This window comes from Petromyzon marinus, unplaced genomic scaffold (assembly GCF_048934315.1).
Source record: "Petromyzon marinus isolate PM22_M1 ecotype Great Lakes invasive population unplaced genomic scaffold, UKy_Petmar_22M1.pri1.0 PM_Scaffold_47, whole genome shotgun sequence".
Classification (NCBI taxonomy): domain Eukaryota; kingdom Metazoa; phylum Chordata; class Hyperoartia; order Petromyzontiformes; family Petromyzontidae; genus Petromyzon; species Petromyzon marinus.
The window spans coordinates 92,181-107,639 of record NW_027423468.1 but is presented as its reverse complement, the minus strand read 5'-3'; the positions used below and the strand labels follow the sequence as shown (position 1 = coordinate 107,639).

Here is a 15,459-nt window from a genome sequence, read left to right as displayed (position 1 = left end):
CCAACCCTTAAACGCTAACCCTTAAACGCCAACCCTTAAATGCGGGAACCTGTACCAAAACGGTCAGGCCGATCTGCTACAGAGCAAACAAATCAGGGAGACACATGGAAGGGGAGCTTTATTGACATTGGGACATTGCTTAAGAACTGGATAAAATGGTACAAACGCGAAAACGATGTAAAAACTTCAGAAATAGCTACGCTGAACTCAGACCCTCTCGCACAGACAGACAAACAGAGATTATAGAATGAGGAAAAATTCGGAAAAGAAACGGGTGGGGCTGACAACCCCGATGTCAGAGGTGGACTGAATATTAAGTCACCAGGGGATTCTGTACTGATAACGCGAGAAAGGGTGGAGCCGAAGCTCCGAGGCAACTCTCCAGGAAAACGCACACAACGCACAGACGGCCGACACAAACATCGCGACAGGCACGACGCACCAGACAAATATAAATCAAACACCCCACAAAAACCACATAAGTATGAGCCATGGGATAAACAGGAGTCACCGAGCAAAGCTGACCCACGTTACAGGCGCAAAAGACACTACAAAAATCATGTTAAGCAACGCCACCGTGATATTAATAACTCATCCGAATCTGACTCGGATGACGATGATCAACTTTCCGATTACTTGTTCAGTAGTAAAACTCTGAAATCGATGGACAAAGCTCTCGCCAGAATTCCCTATTTTGATCGACACAATAAGAACAGAGACATACACACTCACATTGCAATGGTAGAAGCAGAAGCAATGATCAGGGGTCTGAGAAAAACGGATGAGAAAGCCAGTTTGCTGAAACGCAGCTTGCATGGACAGTCCATATCATGGGTAAAGTTGCTACCATACGAGGTTCGGAACGATTTTTAAAAGCTGAGCTTGGCAGTGATTCGGAAGTTTGGACAATATCTAATACTGTCTGAGGGAATTAACGCTGCAAAATCTATGACCCAGTGCGCAGATGAGGATCCTCGAGAGTACCTCATACGATTTAAAAGAGCGTACTATGCTGGATCAGTATCACGAAGGTGACAAAAGATTAAAAATTATGTTTTTCGGATCCTTGGGTCCAGAGATTACAAAAATCGTGGGAATGGTTTTGGATCCAGAGACGGCCTCCTTACACCGCATAGTGAATAAGGCTCACATGGCTTGGCTGTACAGGGATAAGAACAATAATTCCACAACACACAGTGAACAAGGCAAGGCAACCAGTATTTCAGAAGGAAATAAAAATCAGGGGAGCAGAAACAAAACATCACCTGCGAGGCACTCAAGACACGCAGGCCCACAGTGCAGGAAACAAAAAGCACCCGCGAATTACCAACGTAATTACATACCCAGGTGGCCAGATAGCAATTACACGAGACAATGGCACACAGACCAGGAGCGATCGCAGCGTGCAGGGACGCGTATTTGCGAGAATCGCAATGTGTGGAGACCACGAGCAAAGTCAGACCAGTTCCCAATTCCACGGCACACAGACCGAGAGCGTTCGCAGCGTGCAGGGACGCGTATTTGCGAAAATCGCCACGGGTAGAAGCCAAGAGCAGGACCAATGCCACGGCACACAGCTAGCCAAAATTACCCACACAGATGGCGAGATAACAATTCCACAATTCCACGGCACACAGGCCGGGAGCGTCCGAAGCGTGCAAGGACGCGTATTTGCGAAAATCGCCACGGGTGGAAGCCAAGAGCAGGACCATATCTATACCCAATGCCACGGCACACTGCTGGCCAAAATTACCCACACAGATGGCGAGATAACAATTACGATCGACAGTGGCACATAAATAATGGGCGATCGCAACACACAAAGACACAATCACGAGAATCACGGCGCGTATAGGCCAAGAGCAGAATCACGCCGATTCCCAACTGCTGTGACAAAGAGGGTGACATGGGCACGTGATGAATCGCTCACAGGGGTTGAGATGAAAATGACAGGAAGAGCAGTGTCCGCTGAGCTGGAAAAAAATTCACAGCCCTTGAAAAAAATCAAGCAGGCTGGAGGTGACGAACAAAACCAGGAGGGTAACCATGATTGTGGAAAACTAAATGCACCATGCACCCGTTCTGATAATGTGGTGGAGAACGCGAGAGTCGCTCCCGTGGTGAATACACCTATTGAACAGGGAAAAATAACAATGAAGTGTGATCCAACGAGATATGATAAGCAACAGGATCGGGGGGGAGAAACCTGCTTGTTTGGTAAATGGAAACGCGATCAATTGTGTCGCGAAATTGCGTGAGAGTACTGCGAATGTGGCAGAGAAAGATGCTACGGAGACAGAAATCCATGATGGATCGGGGAATGTGTTGAAATCCAGCACATGCAAAAACATGGAATCGAATCGTGGTACGGAGTCATCAAATCAGCACATGGCTGCGGAGAAGGCAAATGACCCCAACAGTCGAGCACGGAAACTCGTGGTGTGTACTAATCCTGGTGGCGCACGACATCGCTTCACGCCACATAAACCCACAGGGAAGGCGAGGGATAAAAAAAAATACCGATACGAACCAAGGAACCGTGCTCATTTGGCTAAAGCCATACCGACGATGAACCAAAACGACGTTGTGATGATGTTGCATGGAAAGGTCACAGGTTACTCTAAAATACCTGGCCATGAGAAAAAAATATTCTGCACTCTTGACCAAAGGTGGCAGTAAGGTTGCCAATAACTTGGTAAACATTAAACAAAGAGATGCCAGGAGGGAAACGGTGTACCACCGGGCTCGAAACTGCTATCCAGTGTTTCCCAGGAACTGAAACAAAAATCAAAGTAGCAATAATTGATAAGAACCGATGTAACATGTTGCCTTAATTTTTTATTTTTCCTGTTCTTTTATTTTCTTATTTCAAATGTAATCATGCTAAGTTGTGACACGTACGCGCGCGTTGTAAGGAAAATCACAAACTCGAGGACAATCAATGCTTATGATGGGAAAAGGCATTTTTCTTTTATTTTAAAAATAATCCGTGGCAGACCACAGATCATTTTTAAAAGGGTGGTGTGTTGGATATGAGCCTTTTTCCAAAATTGATATTAACAATAATATCTGCCGATATATATAATTTTTTTAAATAATAACAAAGAGAAATAATGCATAAAACGCATCAACCCAAAAACACGCAAACACAGATGGAGATCATAAACAGACCATAAATAAAAAAAGAAATAATAAAACTCTCGAGGCGAGGATGTTAACAGCTATCTGCGAAGATCTCCAGATGAACAAGAGTTTGATGTGCCCCTTTGGAAAGGTCACCCAGAGGCGAGCCTCAGGAAGACAGACGCGAGTTAAACCAATTTTTTTATTTTCATTATTTGCCATTAAAACAACGGTTTTAATTTAAAATGCAACAACAAGAATAAGCTAAAATTAGCAATCCTCACGATCACTCCAATTAAGACCAGGCCACCAGATGCATCAGTGAATCCTTATCCAATTATTAATTCGATATCAAATTATTTTCACCTTTAATACGTTTTACTGTTAAAACAAAGCTTGGAGACAGAAATACCGAGTCACATCAAAGATTTTCGAGAAGGAATGAGACAACGGGCAAACTTACGAAACGAGTTAAACAATACTCCAAGAAACCCCGACCACCTTTGTCTCTCTCGCAGCGCGGAGAAACAGGAATTCCACCCTGGCAAGGGGCCATCTGGAAGCAGCCGGGTTTAATGAGAAAACAAAGATCCCCCATATAGCCTTAACAGACTGTAGGGGCAAGTGCTGTTAGCGAGCACCTATGAAGGCCGGAACGGTACACGAGGGGGTGGGTGGCCAGCACCACGCCCGACCGCCTTTGTCTCCCTAGTGGCAATGTTTACACACCGCACCAGGTACTCATTTGAGGCTGAGTCGACCTAGGGGAGGCCCGGGACCGGTTCAGATAATCGTCACTGGTGTTGGCCGTGAGCGGGAATCGAACCCGGGTCACCCCACACACAAACTCACCCCCCCCCCTCCCTCCACGATACCCTTCGGAAACAAAGGAAGATGAGGGCGGGGGGGGGGGGGGGGAACAACTCCCAAAGCCATAACCGCCAGCAAACAATTTTTTTTTAAAGAAAATTGTTTAACAGGTTTTCCCTGCCAGGGATCTGAACACAATTAATTAAAAGATTGGTTCAAGATAAGAATCTCAAAGGAATACATTGCGGCCATTTGAGTTACGTGGTTACGGTCACTTGGGGGTATTTGAATGGTTCGGTTTTTTTTCTATTGCGTAATCTTGCTGGTATCCATGAATGAACAAGACGAATCTATGAACGCATATTTGTGCCTTTAGGAATAATAATGGTTTGAGTGTCTTTCCATATGAACAGCGTTGCATAATAATCAATCGTCCTACTGTTAACAACGTGACAAGAATCTGCATTAAGGGTCGCATATGATCAATGACCGAATGCCGTGTTGTGTAACAATTTAAATACGAATTACATATTATAAGGTTAAGGTTTTGATAGAATAGTTTGCATGTTTTAATCTCTCTCTCTCAACAACCGATCAATTGCGTTACGCGTCGGGAATTAAACACAGGTGCCGTTATCGAAGTGAAACAACGCAATCGTGATGTGTACCTTGTTAATGCTGTGTTGAAATTCCGAGGTTGAGAGTTCTCATATTATCCAAAAATTAAAGTTTAGCTAGAAAATAAAATTGATTAAAGCAGAAGAGTTGTGTGTGATTCTTTCCGTGATTCTGCATAGAATTGTTCTGCGAATGAGATCTGAATCTTGGGGACCTATCATAAGCACACTAATCACTAATCCAGCACATAATCAATAAGCGTTAAATCGAAGATAATTGTATCCTTATTGAAAACACGGAATTAAATAACAAGTCGAGTCGACTCTCTCTCATTCACGCTCACAATACCTGCACAACTGCATACGATTAATTGCGTTGTTCCAATTAATAACCAACCTTCGTCACCGAGGCTGGACCTAATTATCATAACGACCTGCATCATAACCACGCCCACTCGCATAAATTAATACGATTATCTCTCGAATTAGCATAGTTTATGCACATAATTACACCAATTAATTCGGATAAATTATGCAGATTTCAAATTTAATCAAATTTTCATTATTTTCATCAAATTTTCATAACCTACATAAACAACAACCTTCGAGCACCCATATCTCACAGAGCGGGCCCTAACCTATAACAGCTGGCAGTTCACCAGCATTGCTTCAAGTGAGCTGGAGCGTGCTGATGAATATAAAAACCGGACCAGAGCTTGGTTTGTGTACAACCAATACTGCTGAAATGATGCACTCCCAGCAGGAAAGCCGTGTGGCTAATGGGATGTGTACAAATACTTGTATTTTTTAAGTGGAAAGACAGATATGTGAAGGAGGGGAATCATCGTTTGCGTGTTAATTTTGTTACTCATATCCACGATGTAAGCGAATTATTATATTGAAACTTCGCAGAGCTTTCATGAGTAAGAAAGTTGTACCAACAATAATTATTATCGGTTCTATTGCGATCGAGGGCTGCACGTTTCAACGGGCACACATGTGTCATGCTGCGATGGTGACGGTGCTCCCGGTTTTTTAAGACCGGGAGGAAGTGAGGGCTTCACCTTTCTGGCAAATTGCCCGATGATGCTGGATGTAATTACCAGCGAAACGTCGTACTCAAAAATTGTAAATGTTGTGGATTCACTCTTCAACACACCGGTGGGCTGAAGGAGTGATCTATTTCTCTTTTGTCAATGTGACACTTTTTTACTGATTGGCCGTGTCGGGTAGTGGAGGGTTACGACACATTTATGAGTAATGCGATCTAACCCAAAAACGTTTATTATGAATAATATTGGTCGTGAAAGCCTACGGCCTTTCTGGCCGTGATTTTTATTTCAGCAGCATTGGTTCAACACGAGCAAACGTCAGAATGGTTTTCAGCTCTGCAAAGCTCATGATGACTTTTTGTGAAGTATTCCACAGTTTTGCATAGAACTAGGACCTGTAACTAACAGAGAGCATCCTTGCCTGCAAATATCTGGCAGTTCACCAGCGTCGGTTTGAGACACTGAATGCTCAAACGAACGCAAATGTGGTAATGATTATTTTGTGTTATCTCCATATATATAAAAGTTGTGAATATGTGTGCCTGTTCAAAATGTTTAGCATACTTCCCGACATGCAACAAACTTGAAATTTGCCATGTGGGTACTTTCCAGACTCTACACCATGCAAAAGTTATGAAAATACACTTTTTTGTGTATGGGGGGGGGAGCTCAATAATGCATTTATTTTTTGTACGGCAAGTGAGCTGTGACGTCAAATCTGTCACGTGACCCGCACATGTGGAAGCGTAATGCATTGTGTAGTGGTTAGCGCGCTGCGCTGCGAATCCGGCCACCCGAGTTCGATTCCCGCTCACGGCCACTACCAGTGACGATTAGTTTAACCGGTCCTGGGCCTCCCCTACGTCGACTCAGCCTCAAAACGAGTAACTGCTGTGGTGTGTAAACATCGCCACTGGGGAGACAAAGGCGGCCGGGCGTGGTGGATCCAAGTCCCAGGAGAAGCTGGGTAGTACAGCTAGTGTATTCATACTCTTTGGTTCTATTGGGTAAAGTCACGTAGGTGAAAATAAAATAACAAAAAATCACGACGTTTTGGCCACAACACAAGCGGCCTTCATCAGGTGAAGGGACGAGACTGTCTGGAGGACAGCGCTGGAGTGGAAGAAGCCACGCTTAGATCACGACCTTTAAGCTGTGTGACAAGAAAAACACCAAGCACCTTGACAAAGGAATTAGCATAGAATTCAGCATGGAAATAGCTGAGTGATTAGCTTGTAACTGGTCACAGAAATAGCTATGTTAAAGATAGAGCATATACATTCACCGAGGCACCTAGTACTCATCAAACAGGAGAATTTAGCGAAACACAACCACGCTCAGACAGCGGACCTTTAAACTGTGTGCGAGCAAACTAGGTGTTCTGACAAAAAAAATAGCATAAAAATTAGCATTTGATTGGCGGATTTTAGGAAAGAGGTGGTGTACGTGCCGATGGACTTGCCGTTTGGCGCGGGGGGGAAAGGGGGGAGGGGGAGTTTACCTATTGATGGTGTGAAAAGGGAATTTATAGCTGCGAAAGTTTGGGGTACCACTACTTGAAAAATATACTGTACCATTGAAATTAGTTTAATGTTTAGTTCAATTTAGAACATCTTTCCAATGGTTGCTTAATTTGAAACCATTCTCTCGGTTGAAATTGTGTCTGTGTTTGTAGATCTGAATTGCTTCATGAACAAATCTCTGATAAAAGCCCGTGGGTTTGCAAAGAACCTTGGTATCGGAGAAAATTATATCGTGATCCCCCACAGCGTTGTAACAGTGATCAGCCACGGCAGAAGAATTCGTTTTGCCGTGTTTCAAATCTGATTTGTGCTCGCGAATTCGGTCAGAGACATGTCGCTTTGTCTCACCGATATAGCAATTACCGCAGGTACAACTCAATTTGTAAACCCCGGGGTACTGTAAATCAGGAATGACATCCTTCACGGATGGGATCAGATCACGAATTTTGTGTACTGTATTGAACCGGACCTGGATCTTGTGTTTGTTTAGAATTTTGGAAATCTTTTTAGTAACGCCTGCTATATATGGAAGTGTGATGGTTTTGACCGGAGTATCAAGTGGTTGTTTCTGTATGGAGGGAGAGACAGCTTGGCGGATGGTACGGTTAGAGTAACCATTCCTTTTGAGGGCCAGGTGTACATGTTTTAATTCACTGGTCAGGTGGTGTTGGTCCGAAATGCAATGAGCCCTATGGTATAAAGTTTTGATGAGATAATTATTTTGGGCTGGGTGGTGGTGGGAATCAGGTTTCAAGTAGGAATCTGTGTGGGTGGGTTTCCTGTAGACAGAATGCCCCAATGAGCCATCAGGTCTCCTCTCAAACATAACATCTAAGAATGATAGCTTGCCATCTTTCTCCACGGCAAGTCCATCGGCACGTATACCACCTCTTTCCTAAAATCCGCCAATCAAATGCTAATTTTTATGCTAATTTTTTTTGTCAGAACACCTTGTTTGCTCGCACACAGTTTAAAGGTCCGCTGTCTGAGCGTGGTTGTGTTTCGCTAAATTCTCCTGTTTGATGAGTACTAGGTGCCTCGGTGAATGTATATGCTCTAACTTTAACATAGCTATTTCTGTGACCAGTTACAAGCTAATCACTCAGATATTTCAATGCTAACTTCTATGCTAATTCCTTTGTCAAGGGGTACCTCTGCGGATGTGTATACTTTAACTTAGCTATTTCAATTAGCCATTTGAATGCTAAATTATATGCTAATTCCTTTGTCAAGGCGCTTGGTGTTTTTCTTCTCACACAGCTTAAAGGTCGTGATCTAAGCGTGGCTTCTTCCACTCCAGCGCTGTCCTCCAGACAGTTTCGTCCCTTCACCTGATGAAGGCCGCTTGTGTTGTGGCCGAAATGTCGTGATATTTTGTTATTTTATTTTCACCTACGTGACTTTACCCAATAGAACCAAAGAGTATGGATCCTAGCAGTCACGAAAGCTTTAAATCTAGAATAGCTAGTGTATTATATGCGCGAGTACTAAAGCTGGAACGATTCGATTACCAAGTCGATTATAACCGATTCCTTGTGTATGGTCAATTACTCAGACCCCTTTAAAATGACAGCCATCCCCACATCTTACTTCCTGTGACGCGGCTGATGTGATCAAGTCCCTCCCATCAGGTGGGACAACCACAGCAAGAAAAAACTTCTGAAGTAGGCGAGAGATCTGCCGTGGCACGAGGTTATATAGGCCTCGGCAGTAGGGGGGAGAGAGAAGGGGGGGGGAAGGAGGCGGGGCAGAAAGTGGACCCCGCAGCACCACCCGGGTCACTGGAGTAAAGTGGGCCACCACTCATTGATCCGTACATTTAACTCGATGAGTCGATTCGATTCCGTGCCCCGTTGGGTCCTCCCCACTTTTGTGCTTTTGGGTGTGCTGGGTTTCAACATAATTCCCGATCCATTGTGAATCTTCCCTCCCCCCATTTCAGCAATCCGATCTACATCCGACAGGAGATGATAAACAGCAGGGAGGCGGAGTAAAACCTAATCGCCAGGTAATTGGAAAAGTCGCCCATTGTCTCGCGGATTTGCATGATTGTACGATGGACGGGGCAGGGGAACGTGCTACAGGGACACGCCCTGAGGAATGCAGGCATCGGCCTTTGGATGGAAAACTTTTATTTTTCAGTAATTCAGTGGGCAGTGCTCTCACTGGCAGCTCATTCTCAATTAATGTGGGTGATTCACCACCACGTGTTTGTGCCACATTTTGTATCTGAGTTGAGTCCATTTTTGTTTCCTTTCCTGTTTCTCTACTCCCTCCTGGTATAGCCGGGTGGGGGTATCGAAGGGGGAATGGGCAGATTGTGTTTAACCTTGAGTTTGTCGTGGCATGGGGTGCTGGTATGATTCCGCTCTTGGCTTCCACACCCTGAAATTCCAATAATTACCTGTCTTTGTGCGCTGTGGTTGCCTCGGATTGGTGTGCCACTCTCTCGCTGGATTGTTACCTTGCCATCTCTGCGTGTAATTATGTTGGTAGTTCGTGGGTGCTTGCTCCTCTCTGAAAAAAAATTCCGCAGACTACCTACTGGATCTCCTCTCTGTTTCAAAGAACAAATTTGACCTCAGGTCTTCGCTCATTTACAAGCTTCACATTCCCTATTGCCGTACAAAAACTGGAGGAAGGGCCTTTGCTATTGATGCCCCCAGGGTCTGGAATGCTATTGCCAATAAACTGCAACTTGAATCACTACCTATGAGATCTTCACTCAAAACTGCTCTAGAGGAGTTGTACAACCCTAGCTGCCACTGCTATTCAGTGGCCTAAAATATGGCTCTAGATTTTGGTGTTATAATTTATTTATGTAGTTTATTGTTAAAAATTCGGTCACAGTCCCTATGATCACTGTTACATTGGATTTATGGCTTTTATTTTGGTGATTTCGAAAAGTTTTTTTGTTTTGGCCATGTTTTTGTTTTTTGTAGTACGGAGTTAGACTGATGGCTTTAATCTTAGTTGTCTTGTGGTTGTTGTTATTTGACTTGCATCCCACTGGGATTTTTGCACACAGCGTTGGTGTGCGGTGCTATTTCAGGAATATTTTGATATTTTTTTCCTGTATTTTCTGTTTGCACAGTCACATAATCACTTTAAGATGTTTTCTTGTTCATGTTTTTTGTTTGTTGCGGTTGCACCCGATTCAAGAGCGAATGGCTCACAGGGCTATACCAAATAAATGAACTATGAACTAACTAACTAACTCTGTATTGTGGGGCTTGGTGTGAGGTGCTGTAGCTGCTCACGTGATTTTTACTTCCCTCTGGATGGCGGGGTGCATTATCTCTCTCCCTGTGTTTTGTCCGAATTATGGCTCCTAATTCTATATAGCCATGCCGTGTGAACCCTATTCTGTATGTGGTGTAAGGAGGCCGTCTCTGGGTCCAAGACCATACCCACAATTTCTGTAATCTCTGGACTCAAGGATTAAAAAAACAATCTTGAACATTTTGTCACCTTCGTGGTATTGATCAACATCACCTGCGTAATACACTCCTCGTTTACGCACTGGGTCATACATTTGGCAGCATTAAACCCCTCAGTGTTGAATATTCTCCAAACTTCGTAATCACTGTTAGGCTGAGTTGTTTGAAATAATTCCTAACCTTGTATGGTAGCGACTTTACCCATGGTATAGAATATTCATGTAACCTTCTTTTCAGCACTTGTTTTCTCGTCCAACTTCCTCAGACCTCTGATCATTGCCTCCACTTCGACTGTTGTGATATGAGTGTATGTCTCTGTTCCTATTGTGTGGATCAAAATAGGGGATTCTGACGAGAGCTTTCTCCGTCAATTTAAGAGTCTTACTACTGAATGAGTATTCGGAAAGTTGGTCGTTGTGAGAGGAGTCAGTGTCAGATGAGCTATCACTCAAACTTTGCCGCTGCTTAACATAACTTCTGTAATGTATTTTGCGTCTGTGTTGTGGGTATGAACGTAGAGCGAGACTTCTCTTGGAGGCAATGCGTTTATTACAATAAACGATAACAACACCAATAGCCGTAACACGACTGGTGTCTGTTAAAAACACTGCTGCAGTCAATCACAGTTGGTTTTGAGTGATTACATTGGGGTGGGGGGGGATGGCAAGTGATGGGTGATGGGAGGAGACCAGGGACGCAACGTGACCGTCCATGTACGAGGATAAGAGTTGCCATCTGTGACGTACACAACCTGGGGACACATCATGGGAAGAAGGATCTCTCAAAACCCGAAGAGGGGAGAACTACATGGAAATGCATTGTCTTGAGCAATGAATTAGCACAAGGGGACGAACAGGGGTTGGAGTCATGTTCTTCGAATGGTCGACGTTTATGTAGAGCAACAACTATATTGGATTGAGGTGGTTGAGCCAGATCATTGTGTAAGAAGTAGAGTTGGTGCATCGCTGTGATGATGCCTCCGAATTTGTGAATTGGACATTGAGTTTTCATATATTCCATAGTCTATTCAGGCTTGGAGTTAGGGATAGGGCTACAGATTTGCTGCAGAAATATTTTTCAGAGCGTCAGTGTTTGGCACTACATGTAGGGCAGTTCCACATATTAGGCAAACATCACAATTTCAGCATCATCTTAATTTTATATATTTATATGGGATATAATATAGAAGGTAATTATTGCTTTAGAAATGACATTATTCACACAGATGATTTATATCTGAATCTCTTGGTTGAAATACTTTGCCCAAGGTAAGATAACTGTGCGATTATGGTAATGAGTATCCACGTCCGTCTGAGACCGTGGAACTGACCTCCAGCACTGCCGCTCACATCAGGGGACGTAGGAACGACTATGGTTGCTGGCTTCACCGTGGCCAACTAGTTTATTGATGGGCATCTCCTCCTTGCCATCCTCCTAAATTTCCACCACCATCACCACCTCCACAACCTTGTGCTTGTCGCCCCCAACTCAAGCTCAGTGCAAACCCCTTGGAGGGCTGGCATTACCCAAGGGACACAGAACTCTGCCTCACATTTGGTTTCTAGAAGCTCCGCAACAGCCACACTGTGGATGTAGACAGCCCTTAGCGTTATAAATGTGAGCCACTCGCGTGTCCCAAACACTCAAAAGAATTGAGACGAGGCGATAGTATTAGATACAAATATTTATTATTAAAACACGACGCCTTGTAAGGAAGGGGAGGTGCTGGTGGGGGTGGGTGGTGCTGGAAGTGTGGGGGGCTGTGAGATGCTCAGAGGGTGTTCGAGGCCTGCGGGGGCAGGTCTTGGGAGGCTTCTTGAATGCCGGGCTCCAGTGAGCAGCCAGAGATGTCCTCTTCCTCCTCAACCGTGACAAGCTGTGGAAATACTGACCCATTAGACACTACACACAACTCAGTACTTCTACCAGCTCAACTGGGATTACACACAACAATCAGCACCCCCTACTGGCAGACAAATGCCAATTGCACACCAGGTGCTGAGTCACCTTGTGCCCACAGGGACATCTGTCATTGGGGGTGCCCTTTCACACGTGTTGAGATGAGATGTGATGTAAAGCGCTCTGAGATGCCCCGGTGTACAGAAAGGTGCTAAATCATTCTCATCATTATCACTGTGTCCAGCAATAATGAAATTGTCTATAGATAGATAATCTGTATTTGTAAACGGGGACCATGACGGCTTAACGTGATGGTTAGACCAGCTCATCATAATCATAATACACTGAATCGTGTGTGCATGAATCTATTATTTACGTTAAACGCAAATTATATACGTGTGTGTGTGTGCGATGCGCGAGTGCTGTGCACTCACCTCCACCTCGCTCTGCAGACGCTGCTGCTCCGAGTGTTCACTCTGCTCGTTGTCGCGGTAGGGCGCCAGCTCAGCGTGCAGCTCCGCCACTACACGTTGATACCACTGAATCTCTGCCTGCAGAGATTCCAGTTGCCAATTCCTGTCAATGAGCTGCGTGGGCCACGGGCAAATGGCGGCAGAGGGACACAGGAAAGAATTTTAACGACTGCGTGAGGTTATTGCAGAATATACAGGTATAATAACACACACACAACCAGGATCTTCATTTATAATTGAGTAATGTAATGAGCTACGAAGCTCTTTTACACATGTCCATACACCACCTTTGACCAAATAAACCGAAATGCATCCAATCATCTCAGATCTTGGAAGAAAAGCATGGTTGAACCTCAAGTGCTTGGATGGGCAACCACCATCAATACAAACCAAGATAACACCTATAAAAGCATGATGAAGACCGCTTGTGTTGCAATCGAAACGTCGTGGGTTTTTTTATATTATTAAAAAAAAGTACGTGACTTTACCGAAAGAATCAAGAATATGAATTCCTGCAGTCACGAAAGTTTTATGTTAAACATTTTTTAGGAATTAATTAACCCAAAATCTGGATTAAAATAATAGATTAAGATCGCTTCCCAACCAAAAAGAGGGAGGGGATGGAGATGCATGTAGCAGAGGGGAGCAGATGGTCTAGTAGTCGTAGGTACTTCTACTAGAGGTGGGATGGTGGATCGTAACGTGGTACAGTCCCTAAACAGAGAATGCTCAGTAACCTAGTGCGCATCCATTCTGTACAACCATCAGTGTGAAAAATAAGTGTATACATACAGTCCTCGACTTAGGAACACCATACTTACGGAGACCCGACTTACGGATACCCGACTTCCGAATCTGTTTCTATGAAATATATTAATTTTTGGTTACCATTGACTTTAAAACGCGAACTTGCACTTCCAAACTGAACCACAGAACTATTTTGTTCAGTGCTGCGATCCTCCACGAGATGTCATGAGTCAGCCTCGTGCACGCGCACATGTGCGTATATGTGAAAGTGATTGTGTGGGGAGCGGTAGTGTTGCAATTCACGCGCTGCGCTACAAACCCACCGACCCAAGTTCAATTCCAACTCACGGCCAACACCAGTGACGATTATCTGAACCATTCCTGGGCCTCCCGTAGGTCAACTCGGCCTCAAATGAGCACCTAGCGCGCTGTATAAACATCACCACTCGGGACACAAATGCAGCTGGGTGTGGTGCTGGCACACAACCCCTCGCATGCCGTGCTGGCTTTCATAGGCTATCGCTAACAGCACGTGCCCCAACAGCCTATTAAAGCTACACGGTGGATCTTTGTGCGGATCGGAAGTGTAGCGGTGAGCACGCTTGTGATTTGAAAGCGGTGAGTGAAAATAAAAAAAATATTTTACTACATTTTATGTATTACTTACGATACACTATAATTTTAGTGTTAATGCAAATGTACATGATTTCTTATTTACGAGTTTAACAATGCTTGACTCTTTTGTTGAACCTTAACACATTTTATAACACTGACAATATGGGAATTTAAATATCGCACATTATTGTATTCCGACTTACGAACCGTTCCGACTTATGAATGGGCCTCAGGAACTAAATGCGTTCGTAAGTCGAGGACTGCCATATTATTGATACATTTGTCTATTATACTATGTGTATTATTAGTTGTTTATCATGTAAAATTAGTTTACACTTGAAAAATATTCACCATAAATCCGGTATGTGGGGAACAAATATTGATAGAGTATGTGTAGTGGCATAGCGCTGGCTGCTGGTAAAAAAGGGTAACTGCGGTGTATGGTAGTACCCACGTCAGCAGGCCACGATAGACACGAGAGGGGGACATCTAGGGGAAAGGTCACAGAGGTGGGCCATCGGGAACCCGCTAGTAGGTTCCAGAGAGGGGGCGTGGCCGTGGCGGAGCGAGGCCACGCTGAGAGTATAAGAAGGGCCCCTGTGAGGGACCTTGTGGCTGTTGCTGGAAGTGGGATCCTCGTCGTGCTGTTCGTATATATGAGATAGTCGTCGTCACCATCTCGTCATCGTCGTTGTCGTCTCGTCGCTGTCGTCTTGTCGCCATCGTCGCTGCCGTCTTCACTCGATATTATGCTGCTAGATAGGTGTTCGCTGTCTCCGTTCAGTGCTGTCAGTGTTAGATGGTTAGTGTTTTGTATAGGCAAGCAACGGTAATAGTGTGTACCCACGTAGGGTGTCTGTCTTATCCCAATGGTGCTCGTTCAATAAAAGAAGCGCCTAAAAGTCTTACTGTCTCTGAGTTAGTCACTACACATGTACACATGAAAGTGACTACTGTAGTCAGAGATGCAAACGCTTGGGCGTCATCTGGTGCCTTACTGTCGCCATCCAGCGTAAACTATTTGGGTCTTTATAGTAAAGTTCGTAAATCTCAAGTACGCTATGGCAAGGTACCACAGTACATAACATGTGATTGGCTATCAATGACTTGAGTACGTTAATAGTGAAAGTACGTACAACGGGAGGGCGTAAATAATGGTA

The 15,459-nt window shown here is 44.3% G+C and overlaps 1 long non-coding RNA gene across 1 annotated transcript; it reads right to left on the bottom strand.

Moving 5' to 3' along the window:
* Positions 1 to 12,236: 12,236 nt before the first annotated feature.
* On the bottom strand, positions 12,237 to 13,050 carry LOC142923376 (uncharacterized). Its single transcript, XR_012940707.1, has 2 exons — positions 12,899 to 13,050; positions 12,237 to 12,441 (listed from the first exon to the last, which is right to left on the bottom strand). It is a non-coding gene; the product is annotated as an uncharacterized LOC142923376 (long non-coding RNA).
* Positions 13,051 to 15,459: the final 2,409 nt, after the last annotated feature.